At 57.5% G+C, this 14571-nt stretch overlaps 1 protein-coding gene across 2 annotated transcripts in view; it reads left to right on the forward strand.

Moving 5' to 3' along the window:
* Nucleotides 1-2254: 2254 nt before the first annotated feature.
* The window catches only part of Rxra (retinoid X receptor alpha), an 87479-nt gene continuing 75162 nt past the window's right edge, over nt 2255-14571 (forward strand). Inside the window, exon 1 of one of the 2 annotated variants that reach the window (XM_008843925.3) lies at nt 2255-2273. The gene's annotated coding sequence lies outside the window, so the exon portion shown is untranslated. Of the gene's footprint in view, nt 2274-3488; nt 3509-14571 lie in introns of those variants that run through there. The other variant, XM_017800843.2, reaches the window with a different exon arrangement.

Below are 14571 nucleotides of genomic sequence, written 5' to 3' on the forward strand. Positions count from 1 at the left end.
GACCCCCGGGGCGCCCAGCCACAGCCGGGCCGCGCAGGAACCGGGCCTCGCGGGAGGAGCAACTTCTGCGCTCGCTGGAGGGCTCCTGGGCCTCCCTGGCACCGGGACGGGGCGACGCGCTGGGCCCCGAGCGGCCACTGCGCCGTGCGCCCGTCGGGCTGCTGTTTGGAGCAGGCCGCTGGCCCCAGGGAAACAGTCTGCGACTCTGTGGTTCCCCACAGCAGCCCGAACCCTGGTGGACACCGTCATGCAGGAGCCTCTGATCGGCACATCACAACCAGAACTGGGGCCCCACACTCTGACCCCCCCCTTCCCACCCCAGTTCTCCCTGGCATCTAGGGGGGAGGACATCCCAGAGGCAGGCGAGACCGTTTTCCTGTCCTGCAGCTCCCAGCTCCAGACAGCCTGCCAACTCCAGGAGGAGGACTGAGCATGGCCAGCTCCCCCCCCCCCCATTGCTCTCTCTGGGGTTGTGGGAGCCAGAGGGAAGCAATGTATGTGGGGGGGACTTTATAAATGAGCTCTGGGAACGATATTAATTTGGTAGTGGGGACGGCAGCCAGGCTGTCAGGCTGGTGAAGGATTTGTGCAGAATGGAAATTAGGACAGCTGATTATGGACGAAGCCCCACGATGATCACAGCCCCCTCTGCCTGCCCACCCCTCCTGTGAAGCTTGGGGTGCAGTTTGACCACCCTGGGGGGGTGCACAGAACCTAGCTCGGCTATAGGGATATTTGGTGATATTGGAAGGTAATAGTCCCCTTACCCTGGCCTGCCTACACCTCACAGATAGGTCTGCTGCATAGTGACTAGGATAGAGGGTTCCAAGTTGATTAACACTCCAGAGACTCCACCCTCAGCTGCAGTGAAGACAGCCGGGCTCAGCTGAGAGCTCTCCTTGGATGAGCTTGGGGTCTAGCTCCTGACCCCCGTGCTCATGTTTGTGGTATCAGAAAGTTGTGTTATTGTGGCTTGCCACTGTGGGGCTTGGTATGGCGCTGGTGGGGTTCCCGTGCAGGACACCTCCATCTCTTCCACTCAAGCCTTCTCACTGCGTGTGTGCCCCCAAACTGGGCCCTTCTGGAGCAGGAATGCGCTGCCCAGTTTCTGGTCCCTGGACATGGCCCGACAAGACTTTAGCTAGGTCATGAGAAGGGAGCAACATCCCAGGAGGAACAGACCCTATCCTAGAAGTTGGCCCATACGGAACTGGGAGTGAGGTTGGAGGGTGACTGGGCTGGAGTCCTCATGAAGAGGCGAGGTTGCATCTCAGAGCTGGTGTCCCCGGAGCTCCCGTGGGCTATATCATAAGGAGGCCTGGATTCTTACGTTCACAGAGCAGTGCGGTGGCTTTCAACCAGCTTGTGGCCTCCCAGTAGCCTATACCGCAGGCCTGAGTGGCAAGTTCCAAGCTCTGATTACATTTTTTTTCTAAGCTTGTGACTAGCTCTGAAGTCCAGTGCCGTTGAAGGTCCATTTAAGCGGCTACTTGTCTAAGCCCATTTGTCAACATAGCCTAATCCCTCCTGGAGGCTATCAGAGGGCCTGGCTCATCCAGGGCATCCGCTGGCTGCTTGGGTTCGACTTGTGGTAGCTAGGAAGGCTCTATCATCCTTTCCGACTACCTGGCCACTTTTGGTCTGGAACTAAGAGGACTCCTCCCAACATGCACTGCATGGGGTTCGGTGGGCCAAGAGACCTCCCATCCACCGCCCACTGAGCTGATCGGGTATGGGACAGATCTGGGAAGAAAGGGAGGCTGGGGAATTTGCCCCAGGCAGCCCCTGTTTCCTGGCCCTGCTGCCCAGGGCTGGCCTTGCTCCATGCCTGTTGGGGGCAGGGGTGGGGGGTGGACAGGACTGGCCTTAGCCTGGATGGTAGGACTGGGCAACTGAGCCTGCAAAGTCCAAAGGTCTCAGACTGCACTGACTGTCCCCCCCGCCCAAGCTGTTAGTGGCCCATTTGTTTCTGAGGGTACCAGGTAAGCAGGAGCAGGGCTCTAGGCCTCTGACTGCCTTCTTGTGGGGTACTCGGAGACCTGGGTGAACTTGGGCCTGGGTGAGGGGCTTCTGGAAACATCAGAGCCCTTGTGACCCAAAATAGAGCACATCCCGGCCTCCCGAAATAACAGGGTCACATGACTCTCGGGAGGCCGGGCTTGGAGTTCAGCTTGGGCCTAGGCAGTTCATGGTTAGGCCCAGGCTGCGACTTGACTTGGGCATTTGTTTGAGGGAAAATCTGGAGGGGCTCTGTTGACCGAGGAAGTATTAAGGTGAGAAAGCGCCCTTCTGATGCGGGCCCTGCCTGTGTCTGTGGCCTTGCCTGCCTGCATCCTTGTCTGGGCTGAGGCTGACTACTGTGCTAGGCAGGAACGTTCAGCTCAGATGTGGGCTCAGTGAGCTGGGCTCCCAGGAAGGGCTGACTGAGGGAGGGGAGTTTTGTATACAGTGTAGCCCAGCTTAGAATCTCTGGGGTGTGGGGGGTATAGGCTTGAGCCAGCAGCTTTGTCACATGGGGTGGCCGCTGTGGGCTGGCTCCCAGATCTGTCAGCGCCCAGGCGGCTCTTCCAGCTGTGCCTGTCCTTCAGGGCTGCGGCTAGGTACACCTCCTCAGGGAGGCCCCTCTGATTGCCCTGCAGGGGCCCAGTCCCATTGCCGCTGTGACTGTCCGTCAGGGAGGCTGAGCTTGGGAGCTGGGACCCCTGTCCTGGCTTCATTTCCTGCGCTGGGAAATGAAGGGGTCCAGAGGGTGTGTCACCCTGTGGACACGGTATGGGTGCTCATGCCTGCGTCCTTCCACTGAAGGGCTGGCCACGCATACCAAACAGGCTCTGCTGTCCACATGTGTGGACAGACTTCAGCTGCATGGAAAGTAGCTTGGGAGAGTTTCATGGACCCACCAGTCGTGAGGCCGCCGGGGGTTTCCTGTCTCTGGTGATACAGGGTCTTGCTGTGTTTGAGCATTCTGGGGCCAGGGTCATCATGGCGAGTGAGGCGTGGGTCTGCAGAGAAGAGGACTGGTGGGCCTGGCTTGACTGTCTGCAGTCCTAGGCCTGGAACCTCACTGATGGCCCAGGGCCAGGACAAGCCAAGACGTGCCTTCCTTCCCTGCTCCTCAGGCCCTAGGCTTGGGGGTCAGGTAGGGCTTTGAGGTATCACTTTGCCTGCTGGATTACCGTGGGAACTGGCCATCAGCTGTGCCAGGAATGGGACAGGAGTCTTGGTTCTCAAGGCGTAGAAGTGTCTGGACTGTGGCTGCTTGTGTGTCCATTTGGGGTTCACCTTTTAGACCTTTGGAAAATTTAAAATCACATTTGTGTGTGTGTGTGTAAGTCACTCCTTGTGTTTCACCATGTGTCCCAGGGATTGAACTCAGATTGTCATCAGGCTTGGTGGCATGCACCTTTACCCGCCGAGCCATCTCGCTGGCCCCCGTAGCTGGTTTCATGGATGCTGGGGAAGGGGGCTGTCCCCTGCCTGTGGGCCTGCAGCATTCCCTTGTTATAAGGTACGCTTACATCTTTCCTCTTTTTCCTGTTCAAACCCTTGGTCATTTGCCTCTCCCATGGTCACACCTTTCCCCAGAGCCACAGAGGACCCCAAAGGACAGGCATAGCTGGGCAGGTGATCTCGGCCATCTTCGTCTGTAAAATGGATGCAGGTTTTCCTTCTAGGCTGTCGGACACGTAGCCAGTTCTCAGGGCTCTGTGTGTCTCTTCCTTTCCCAAGGTGAGGCCTGAGGAAGGTCTTATCTGGGCCTCTGTCTTGGGTCAGAGTGGGACCAGGCCTCCATTGTTGAGCCCACATTGTCCTGTGGGGGGTCACTGGTTGCCCTTGCATATGGGAGCAGAGGCTGAAAGTGGGCGTCGAGGGACGTAGCTGCTGCCCAGTTTCCTCACACCTGCTAGGCTCCCAGGACAGCCCCCGGCTGCTGCATGACTCTCCCCAAGGCCCTGTGAGCCTGGCCAGGCGGGAGCCTGCACGCGCGTACACACCTACCAGAGCCTGGTGCGAGATGTTCTGAGCAGTCGTGCCCCAGCGCCTCACAGACAGGGAAATTGCACCCTAGAGTTACAAAGCAATTGTCTAACTCAGCAGCTGAATGAGCGTGAAACGGAGCAGAAAGCAGCTAAATAAAATTGGCCCTGGCCGTGTAAGGAGCAGCTTGACACGCACACACCTCCATACTCACCTGGTGCCATTGGCCGCCCCGCCATGAGGCAGCAAACCAGCTCTGTAAGCCTCTAGGGCCTCTTAGACTTCACCAGGATCTCTAGGCCTGGCTGCATCTGTCAGCCCTGTTCTTCTAAATCTCCCCCAACCTGCCCAGGACCTGCCCACCTAGGTTGGGTGAGGACAACCGTCCATTGGGCAGTTGCTGAGTCCCAGGCACTTAATTCAGGACCTTGTGATGACCCTGAGGCAACCTCACTAAGCGATGGGAAACCAAGCTCAGTGGTAGGGTCTTTCACCACAGCACCCCTGGGTTACACCTCTAGGTGATTGTCTGTTTCACAAATTGACCTCCAGCTGGGCCAGAACCTGTTCTTGAACCTGCCCAGGTCCTGTTCTATGGGCATCTTCAGAATCCCTACAAGGGTGAGGTCCACTCTTGGCCTGGTTCCCCAGGAACTCTGCTACCACGCCCCCCTGAGCCCCCCCCCCCAGCCTCCAGCCCCTCCAGTCTGAGTCACTGTTTTGCCCTATGATTAGTGGGCCTGAGGCCTCACTGACAGCTCTGGATCCCCGAACCTGGAAGGCTTGCCCCCTTTTCCCAAAACCCTCTGGGGAGTCGCTACTCTGGGTGCTTCCTGGGGGTAGACAGTTGGAAGTTCCCAGGCTACCATAGGTTAGAGGAGCAGCAAGAGCCACCTTCCACCAGAGGACCCAGTGGTTTGGCTGCTATCTCACCCTGCCAGGGCCTAGGTGTCTGACAGCAAGATCCATAGAGGCCTGTAGCAGGGGACCCAGGGAGGGTGGCCACACCGGCCTTCCCAGGGCAGGGCAGGAACTTGGTTATCTCTGTAGTCCCCGTGTGCAGGCACACACACGTGCACTGTGGCCTGGTCCTCAAGAACCTAGCAACGTCCCACAGCACATGCACACATGTGCATGCAGGCACACACACGTGCACTGTGGCCTGGTCCTCAAGAACCTAGCAACGTTGGTCCAGAGCCTAAGGAGGACCCAGGCTTTCTGGTGGCTTTCATTCCTGTGCAGGTAGAGTGCCCTTGCCAGGCACGGTCCAGTCCCTCAGCTCGTGGGGAGGGTGGCAGAGAAGAGGGTAGGTGTAACAGGAGAGGGAGGGGTACATTGCAAAGACAGCTAGACCAGGGCCCAGCGGGCTGGATGAGAGTCATGGTGGGAGGTGGTAATGTGTGAGATGAGGGGTGATGACAGGTGGAGCTGGCTCCTGCCCCCTGCATGTGCAGATGTGGTTTGGAGGCTGTGAGATTGGGCTGAGGAGGAAGTGACTCCTGTCTGGCCTTAGAGAGCCCCTGTTTGGGCCCTTCAGTGTAGTGGCTAGACTGGGAAAGGGGGTCCCAGGGCTTTTCTGAGGACTAAGGATGGCCCCTGAGCTGGCCTGTAGGGTCTGCACCCTTCCTGACCAGAGGCCCTGCACATGAGGAGCCAGGGGAGGCCTCACTCCTTGCTTGTTCCCTGCTGTTTAGCCCCTTCCTGGCCCTTAGGCCCTTGGCCTGTCCTGAGGTCTCCTACTCCATTGTGAGTGCTCCCAGGGTCTCTGGGAAAGGTGAGTTTGGTAGTCATGAGTCCATGCCCTAGCTTGGGAAGAAAGGCAGGCTCCCAAACCCTGAATGGTGCTAGGGACCAGGCTGGCCTTTGGGGAGCAGGATAGCCTGCCTTGTGGGGTCAGAGTGGGGTGTCCAAGGGTCATAGAGAGGAAAGGGCTTCTGGGCTGGGGACTGGAACACTGGAACCCCTTTGCAGGGGGCAGATGTATGGGGTTCCCTTCCACAAAGTTCTCCTTGCTCAAGTTCAACTCTGTCCTTCATGATGGCCAGGCCTGTCCAGAGACAAGCTCTGCCAGCTGGGCTAGGGACTTAGGGGAGCTAGAGGCCCAATGCCCGGTTTCTGTGGAGACTAGAGCCTGCCTAGCCTTCCTGCACCTTTGCCCAGTGGCCAGGCCCCAGTTTCCCAGACTGTATCTTGGAGCCCAGAGCTGGTGCTGATGGCTGTCAGCAGAGGCTGTGGCCTCCTGAGCATGAGGGGAGGGGAGCATGCTGGGCTTAGGCCAGGCTGTGTGTAAATCCTGCAGGACTGTGGATAAGCCCCACGGAGTTCAAAGCCGCCGGGTGTGCGCGGGCTGTAATGAGGTTACTGATTCAACTGGCTTCCTGGTGCTGCTGCCCAGAGTGCAGGGAGGCTGGGAAGCCCCAGGAGGGATCTAAGTATCCCATAATTGACCAATTTAGCTTAAGTGTCCGTGCTGGCCTCGGGCAGGGGTCAGGCGGTGACAGTCCAGGTGGCGGTGGCCGGAGTTACCACTTGCAGGCGTCTAGTCCAGGCGCTCCGAAGTGGAGCCCTGGGGCAGCTTTCCCTGGGTCTCAGGAACTTGGTGGCCCCCCCTCAGTGTCTGCAGGCTCGCCGGCTTCTCACATAGGCCACCCACTGTCCTTTGTGTCTTGACCTCGGACCATGCAGGGGGTGGCACAAAGCTGCTAGGCTTCCAGTCTTGTCCTTGATCCTGCTGCTTCTCTGCCAGCTGTCACCCTGCTTCCTTATAGGGGTTGTGGGGTGAGTTTCCAGACCCGACTGGTAGAGTGTATGCTTAGCCGGTGCCCAGCCAGGATCCCATGTCTGTTTTTGAGGCTTCTGTAGGGCAGGGCCTGGTTGCTTTGTAGCCCTGTGGTACCTTTGCAGGGCTGAGTGCGTGCTGTGTCATTTGAACTCATAGAACTGATTCCTACCCTGGTTGGGGCTGGAAGATGCCCAGTGTCCTGGAAAGGTGCTGGTGGGCCATGCAACCCTGTTCTTTCAAAAGCCCAGGCTGGTATCTAGACACCTTATGGGACAGATGCTTCCTAGACAGCACTGGACACAGCACTGTGCAGCATGTGCCAGTGACGCCGTGAGCCAGTCCATCTCTGTCCCTGTGGGTGGGTCCTGAGGTGGAGCCCATGTGGCCCTCCGTGAGGCAAGGATGCAAGGCCCTGGGCTCCCCTGGTGGAGTTCTTCTTCCAGGCTGTTGGTGTTTACTGCACCCTCTTTTGACCTAGCCACACAGAGCTGCTCTGGGGTGTTCTCTACAGATGTTGCAGCTGCTGTTGAGTCTGTGGGGGTCTCCTGAGCCCCTGGTTCTGCCTTTCCTGGTGGGTTGGGAAGGGCCAGCCAGGCCTTCCCTCTGGTCAGCTGACTTTGTGGCCCTGAGCAGGTCTCTTTCCCTTTTTGGCCTCCCTAGGGCTCACGGCAGCTAGAGGCCTTTGCCTCTCTTTCCTTCTTGGCATGTTGGTGTCGTTCTTCTGGGTTGGTGGCCATTCATGTGGCATAGCTGGGGACCAGGTCCTCAGGAATGGCTCTAGATCTCCCCAGCTAAGGGGGACAGGAATCAGGCTGAAGTGTCTCTGAGGTTCAGGAAGCCATGGGCTCTGAACTGTTGGGGAAGGCTGGCTCTGGATTTGAACTGAGAGTGTTAGGAAGATACTTTTCTGGGGACAAGGAGCATGCATGACAGATATTGTGGCCCTTAAGAATTGCAGGGGGAGGAGCAGGACAAGGGGTATGGGACCTACTGATAAGTGGGTCAACCCCCATCCAGGGCTGAGCCAGACTTCTCTCCCTGGGCTCTGACCTCCCTGCCTGGAGCTTTTCATGGCTCCACATGGTCCCCAGTATGGAAGCCATGCCAATGTCCCGGGTCATGTGGCTCTGTAGCTGCTCCTGACCTATCAGGTACTTCTCACCTGTTCCTTTCCACCCAGTTTCTTTTTTCAATACTTATTGATGACAAGACTGTCTTGTGTAGTTAAATGCCAGCTTCTAGTCTAGGGTGGTGTGGACCACCGAAGGTAAATTTATCTGTTTGTACTTAAGCTGCTTAACTTTTGAGGTGCCTGGGAAATCGGGGAAGCTTCATGGAGATGTTGTAGTGGGATTTGAAGGATGATTACGAGTTTGCTGGATAGACTGAGGAATTAAAGCAGACCTTATTTAGGGAGTTACGGCTCCATCGAAAAGTCCAGGGGTGGGATGCCCAGGTGGGCATGGGTGTGGTTCCTTCTCCGAAGGGTTCTAGAAGGATCCATCTGCTTGCCTAGGCTCCTTTGGCCTGCCCCTTGCCAGCTGGGTCACAGGTGTGTGTTGGGAAAGCTATGTGAGTGTGGGGGGGGGTGTGGCTGGCTTGTCTGGGAATGATTAACCCTGTGGGGAGCTGAGGTGGAGTCTAGGCGTGGGGGATCTGATGGCCACAGAACCCCTCTGAGCTGCTTTCTTGATGGCCTGTTGTCTCTTTTCCCTCCTGGGTGTGGAGTGACCCTGATGGCCCACCAAGGGTCACTCACTTTCCAGGGCACGGTGCCTACTTGGGGTGAGTGGCCTTCTTCAGGCCCATACTGGATGGAGTGATGGAGTTATCCTCAGCAGTTTGTCCCCACATCTCTGGTCTGTCCCGGTTTCTGCCCCCAGGGATAGACAGGGACAGCTCTGCCCAGAGCCTGCAGGGTGTGCTGCCTCTGTGCTGGCCCTGTCCCTGCTAGCTGGCTGGAGGATAGCTCTGATTGGGACCAGAGTCCAGGAGAGGTGGTGGAGCTGCCCTTACCCACCCTGCTGTGGACTTTCTACCTAGGATCAAGGTTGAGCAGGGGCAGGGAGGTGGGGGACTTAGTCATTGGGTACCAGGGCCAAGACAGGCAGGGCTCTCTTCCCTCTCAGGCTCCCTAGACATGAGACTAGGGCACCTGCCACCAGTTGAGTTTGGGACCCAGGAGACCTGGCCCCGGAAGGCTGAGTGGTTGTGGTCCTTAGACCTTGCAGCCTCTTGGGGCCTGATGGCTCGTTCCCTTCACTGCACTTTGTGTCTCAGGGCATGTAAAGCTCTCTTCCTCTGCTGGTTTCCTCAGCGGCAGTCAGGAAGGATGGACGTTGGGCTGTAGTGGAGGTGGGAAGCACACATGTGTGCTGCGGCCCTCCAGGGCCCTTGGCGGCTTATGGCAGAATTGGTACTGCCCTTCCCCGAGGGGCTCTGGGCCTGAGTTTTTCCAGGGCGGCGGGCTCCTGGGCTGTGTTTGCTGTAGGATTTCCGGCGCCGTGTTCTGCACGCAGTGCGACGGGGTGTTTGTGAAACGAGTTCATGCTCTCTGCAAACCCCCTGCCCCACAGCCTGGCCTCCCAAATACAGAAATGTGGTGAGGGGTGAGCCTGTCCCATACAGAAATCTCAAATTATCGGCATTTCTTAGACTACCTCTCTGGAGCTCTCCTGGCTTATGGGGGGCGGGGTCCTGCTGCTTGTCTGGCCTTGGCGTTGCTTCCCGAGACAGATAGGCACCTTGCAATTGAGGAGGCTATGGACCAGCTGTGGCACCCGGGGCTCTGACCTTCGCAGTAGGGAACCAGGCTGTAGCTGTACTATAAGTGTCCCACACGTGCTTGGCTTGTGATAGACACAGCAGCCCAGATGTGAGATGGAAGGACCCTCAGCCCAGGAGTCCCCCTGTGGGAACCTGGCTCCTTCCCTATCTTGGTCATAGGTAGGGGACATCAAGGCTGGCAGAGAAGGCCAAAGCAAAGCTCCCCGTCTGTCTTCTGTTTGCCTGTCCATCCATCTGTTTGTGTTTGCTGGCCTCTGTTGGCTACTGGGAGGAGAGAGCCAAGTCAGTCCCAGCCCTGAGAGGGTGCAGATGCCTGGGCGGACTCCAGTTGTGCAGTGTGACGGCACTCAAGGGCCGTATTTCTCTGTGGTAGTGGTGTAGGACAGGTGGCTCTTACATGTATTTTGGACTGATGGTGGTGGCCTACCTGTCTTCATCTGGGGTAGGGATGTTGTGAGTATGGTGGTGTGAGGGCATGCAGAAAGGTACGTGGTGGGTTGGATCTTCTGGGTTGGGCCTAAAGGATGTCGTAGAAGTTTACTGTAAAGTCATTTTCTGCATCTTTACCTCTGGGCTTAGTGTGGTGTCCTCTGAGGCTCCGGGACCACCCTCTTTGATGCTGCCTCTGAGTCTCACAGCAGTTACCTTCCCCTGTGGGGACCAGCTTTAAGACCCCTGTACCATGACTCTGGCCTCCAGCAACTGTGTCCCTGACCACAAGTGGGTGCAGCATGTGGCACTTTAACTTGAAAGAGAAGTAAGGTGGGCTGACTGGTTTCTAGCTGTGGCCACTGCATGCCAGTCTTGCAGTGGGTCAGGGAGCCACAGTGGGGTCATGTGTGCCCATCCACAGAGGGCATTTCCAGGCCCTGTGGAGTGCACAGGCAGGGCCTCTCTCCAGCCACTAGGCTGGGGAGATGTACGGATGCAAGCAGTGGGCAGGCTGGGGGGGTCTGGGGTTCAGGTGGGATGTAGAGATGCTGAACAGGAGAGCTGGCTCTGGGGAGCCAGTGGCTGGTGCCTGTCTGGGGGGCGTTGGTCAGGGAGAGTGAGGAGGCAGGGCCAATAAGTGAGGACAGAGGGTCAGAGGCAGGTCAGAGGACACTGGGTCCGAAGGCTTTGCGTCGCTTGGGGGACATGTGTAGTGCGGGCTGTACTTATATGTGAGAGCAGCTACCAAGGCATGTGGAGGGGCACCTGGCGGGCAGATGGGGGAACATTTACTAGGCAATAGGCAGGCGTGGTCCGGGGAAGGGCCAAGGAGGGATGGGGACCTGGAGAGGGGTCCTCCCAGACTGCAGGATGGCACTGTGAGTCCCCTGTTGGCTCTGGTCAGTGCTGGGACTACAAAGCAAAGCCACCAGCAGCCGGTGGACCCCAAGCCCTGCCTGAGCAGTAGGAATTTGGTCTTCACATCATCCTGGGATGTGGATAGGTGCCGGGACCCCTGACTTCGCCTGTGGTCTCTGTGGACTCCTGGAGAGGTGGGTTCGGCTGACATGGACAGGGTATATCCATGATCACTGGATAGCTGACCTGGCCTCATACTTCCTCTGTGACTCAGGATGCTCCTTCCCATTCCTGGTGGCCCTCACAAGGAGGGCTAGCCTTCTTCAGGCCACACTAGTATCTGTGGGACACCTCTCTAGCCTGAGAGGCAGGGCAGTGGGCACTGGCAACTTCCTTGGCCGGTCTGGCCAGTGTCATCCACAGGTCTCCCTTGGCCTGGGTGGGCAGGCAGTTGTACCTGGGCACCTGCCCCTGTTGGCTTATTCTGACAGCTTTTGACTGGAGTGCCGTGGTTTATAAGGGAGAGTGTCATGACATTTGCTGGGACTTTTCAGATGTCAGCTGCACCTGGCTGTAAGCCACAAAGACCACCTCTGGTTCTTGGATCAGACTCTGGCTCAGTGGCAGCTTTTGTCCCTCTGACCCAGGCTGACAACCCCCAGGTCACAGGGTCAAGAGATGGGTCACTGTGCCACCCCCCAGCTAACTCACTGGTTGGTGGTGTGTACCCGGTGGGCATCTGGCTAATGAAACTACAACTGGCAGGCAATTCTTGGCAGGCCGGTGTCATGGCCTCCCCACCCACGGTGGTTTGGGGATTTATCTGCTTGTGAACAGTTATTGTGTCTCCCATGCTGGGTGGCTGAACATACAGTCACTGATGGGACGGGGAAAGGGACGGCTGCTGAGCCCATGTGGCCCTGGACGGGGCTGATAAGCTGTAAAGTCATTATTAGAGGGGGCTGTGCAGCTCTGGGTGGAGGGGCCCCCGGGGAGCCCTACACCTGATGGGCCTTGTGGGCAAAGTCAGATGGGAGCTGGTCTCCAGGGACCCCTCAGAGCTCAGGTTCCATCAGGACTCTTGAGATGACCTCCCTCCTCGCGACCCCTCCACCCCTCCTGGCCGTCTGCCTGCTGGCTGTCCCCTCCCTCCCTCAGGTCTCCCTGGCCGCCTTCCTGAGAACAGGGCTGTGATTGTTGTCACCACCACCATCCGCCTCCCGCGGTGGCCTCCTCTCTTGGTTTTTGGCTGCCCCTGCCAGCAGGAACTTGGGGATTGAGGGACCAGCCTGGCAGTCTGCGGGCATCTGTGCACAGCTGGCAGGCAGCACACCCATGTGTTGGCCTCAGAGACCCAGAGACCTCATTCGTGGGGACCCAGGCCTGGACCCTGTGCTAGCCGAGAATCTGCAGCCTGCAGCTCACTCAGCAGAAAGCCTGGACCTGGTAGGGGTGTGTGGTCTTGTCCTTTCCTCTGTCCTTCCTGCCTGGATCTAGTTCATGCTGGTCTTCCCAGACCCTCTGTGGGGCTGTTGGAACCTGAATCACTGTGAGCACAGGGCCTGCCAGCTTGCTCATGCCTCCGGGTGCTGGCAGGGTGTGCACGAGGAAGCCTCTGTGTGCATGCCTGTGAGGGTGGAGGGAACTGTCCCATGTGTGACCCTGTCTGTGAGCACCAGGATCCTGCTATGAGAGTATGGCTGTGCATACCCGTGTCATGTATGAGGTTCTGTGTATTGCCCATATGTGAGTGTTCATGGCTGTGTGTGTGTCTGTGCATACCTGTGTCCATGTGTGAGGTTCTATGTATTATCCACATGTGAGGGTGCGTGACTGTGACTGTGCACACCTGTGTCCATGGGTGAGGTTCTGTGTATTATCCACATGTGAGGGTGTGTGACTGTGTGTGACTGTGCACACCTGTGTCTATGGGTGAGGTTCTGTGTACTGCTCACATGTGAAAGTGCATGGCTCTGCGTGTCTGTGTACACACCCGTGTTCATGTGTGCACACCATGTCCATGTGTGAAGTTCTGTATATTGTCTACATGTGAGCGTGCATGGTCATGTGCTTGTGTAGACCCGTGACCATGGGTGGAGTTCTCTGTATTGTCCATGTATGAGCATGCATGGCCATGTGTGAGCCTGTATGCAGGGTTTGTGTATTCACATGTGAATGTGCAGGGTTGTGTTTGTGTCTGTACACACCTTTTTTCCATGGGTGAGGTTCTGTGTACTGCCCACATGTGAGTGTGCATGGCTGTATGTGAGCATGTGTCTGTATATACCTGTGTCCATGTGTGAAGTTCTGTGTGCTGCTCTTGTGTGAGTGTTCATGGGTGCATGTGTGTGTGTGTGTCTGCACACCTTTGCCCACGCATCAGATTCTGTGTATTATTCACATGTGAGTGTGCATGCTGTGTGTGTGTGTCTGTGCTGACCTGTGTCCGTGTGTGAAGTTTTGTGTATTGCCCATGAGTGAGCGTGCATACTATATGTGTGTGTGTATACTTGTGTCCGTGTGTGAGCTCCTGTGTATTACTTATGTGAGCATGCATGGCTGTGTGTGAACATGTGTCTGTATACACCTGTGCCCATGTATGAGGGTCTGTGTACTGTCCGTGTGTGTCGTGTGCCCTGTGCTCCTCCCTTGCCCAGCACCTACAGGCCAGGTTGAGATGGACTCCGATGGACTCCCTGCTGTGCAGCCCCCTCCCTCAGCCTAGGCACCAAGACTGAAGTCCTGGCTTGGGAAGTTGGGGCAGGTGTGTGAGGTAAGGCACCCGGAGGCCTAGAAGGTCAAGGTGGTTTTAGGAGAAACCTCAGGGCAGCAGGGGTCCCGGGGGTTTTCTCTGTGGACAGGAGCTCAGGGAACCGTGGAGAGCTGACAGTAGACATAGGTTCCAGAAAGATTAGGCTGGTGTGGGAAGCTCAGACTAGTTGATGTCACCCAGCTGGGCCTATCGGTCAGGTGCCGCGGAGTGGTGCGTGGGATGGGTGTCTGATGCATTGGTGGGGGGACCAAGGGGCTCTTGGTGTAAGAGCGCTGAAGTAGGCCGGGGAGGGGCATGAGCCCCACTGTGTCCAGGCTCAGACCGCAGCAGGCATCCCAGTCATCTGCAACGCCTAGACTCCCTTTCCTAGGCACCCTAGACTGCTACCCTCCTGTCTGTGTGTACTGACCCAGCAGGGTCTGGTGCTCTCAGGGAGGGAGGGGGGTGATGTGAATGTGCCAGCTGAGATCTGGGGGCCCTTTGGTGCTTTCCAACTCTGTCTCCAGGGGAGGTCTGTGCCCCTGGGAAAGGAATTGGTAGGCCCTAAAGCCAGGGTCAGCTCCACACATCTTAGTGTGAACAAGCTGGGCTTGAATGCTGGCAAAGCCCAGCTGGGAAGGGTAGGAAGGAAGGCTTCCTCTCATTGTGTGAGAGGTCTGAGAGCTAAGGGGAGCTAAGGACCAGGCTGCCTGTCTACCTCAGGCAGAGTGCGCACATGCGGATGGGAAACCGAGGGGGCTGACTCTGACTGCGGCTTCTCTGAGGGGCTGGTGCAGAGTGCAGTGCTGCACACCCAGTTCTTCCCTCCCGACGGGGAGGTGGTCCCAACCCCATTCTTGAAGCTGCAGCGAGGCACAGAGCGGACACAGGGTGAGTTTGCCTGCCTCAGACCTTGGATTTGAATCCAGGACCTCGGGACTCCCCTTTCACAATACTTCCTGCTGGGTCCCAGGCACCTCGT

This window comes from Nannospalax galili, unplaced genomic scaffold, assembly GCF_000622305.1.
Source record: "Nannospalax galili isolate Female #2095 unplaced genomic scaffold, S.galili_v1.0 scaffold300, whole genome shotgun sequence".
Classification (NCBI taxonomy): Eukaryota; Metazoa; Chordata; class Mammalia; order Rodentia; family Spalacidae; genus Nannospalax; species Nannospalax galili.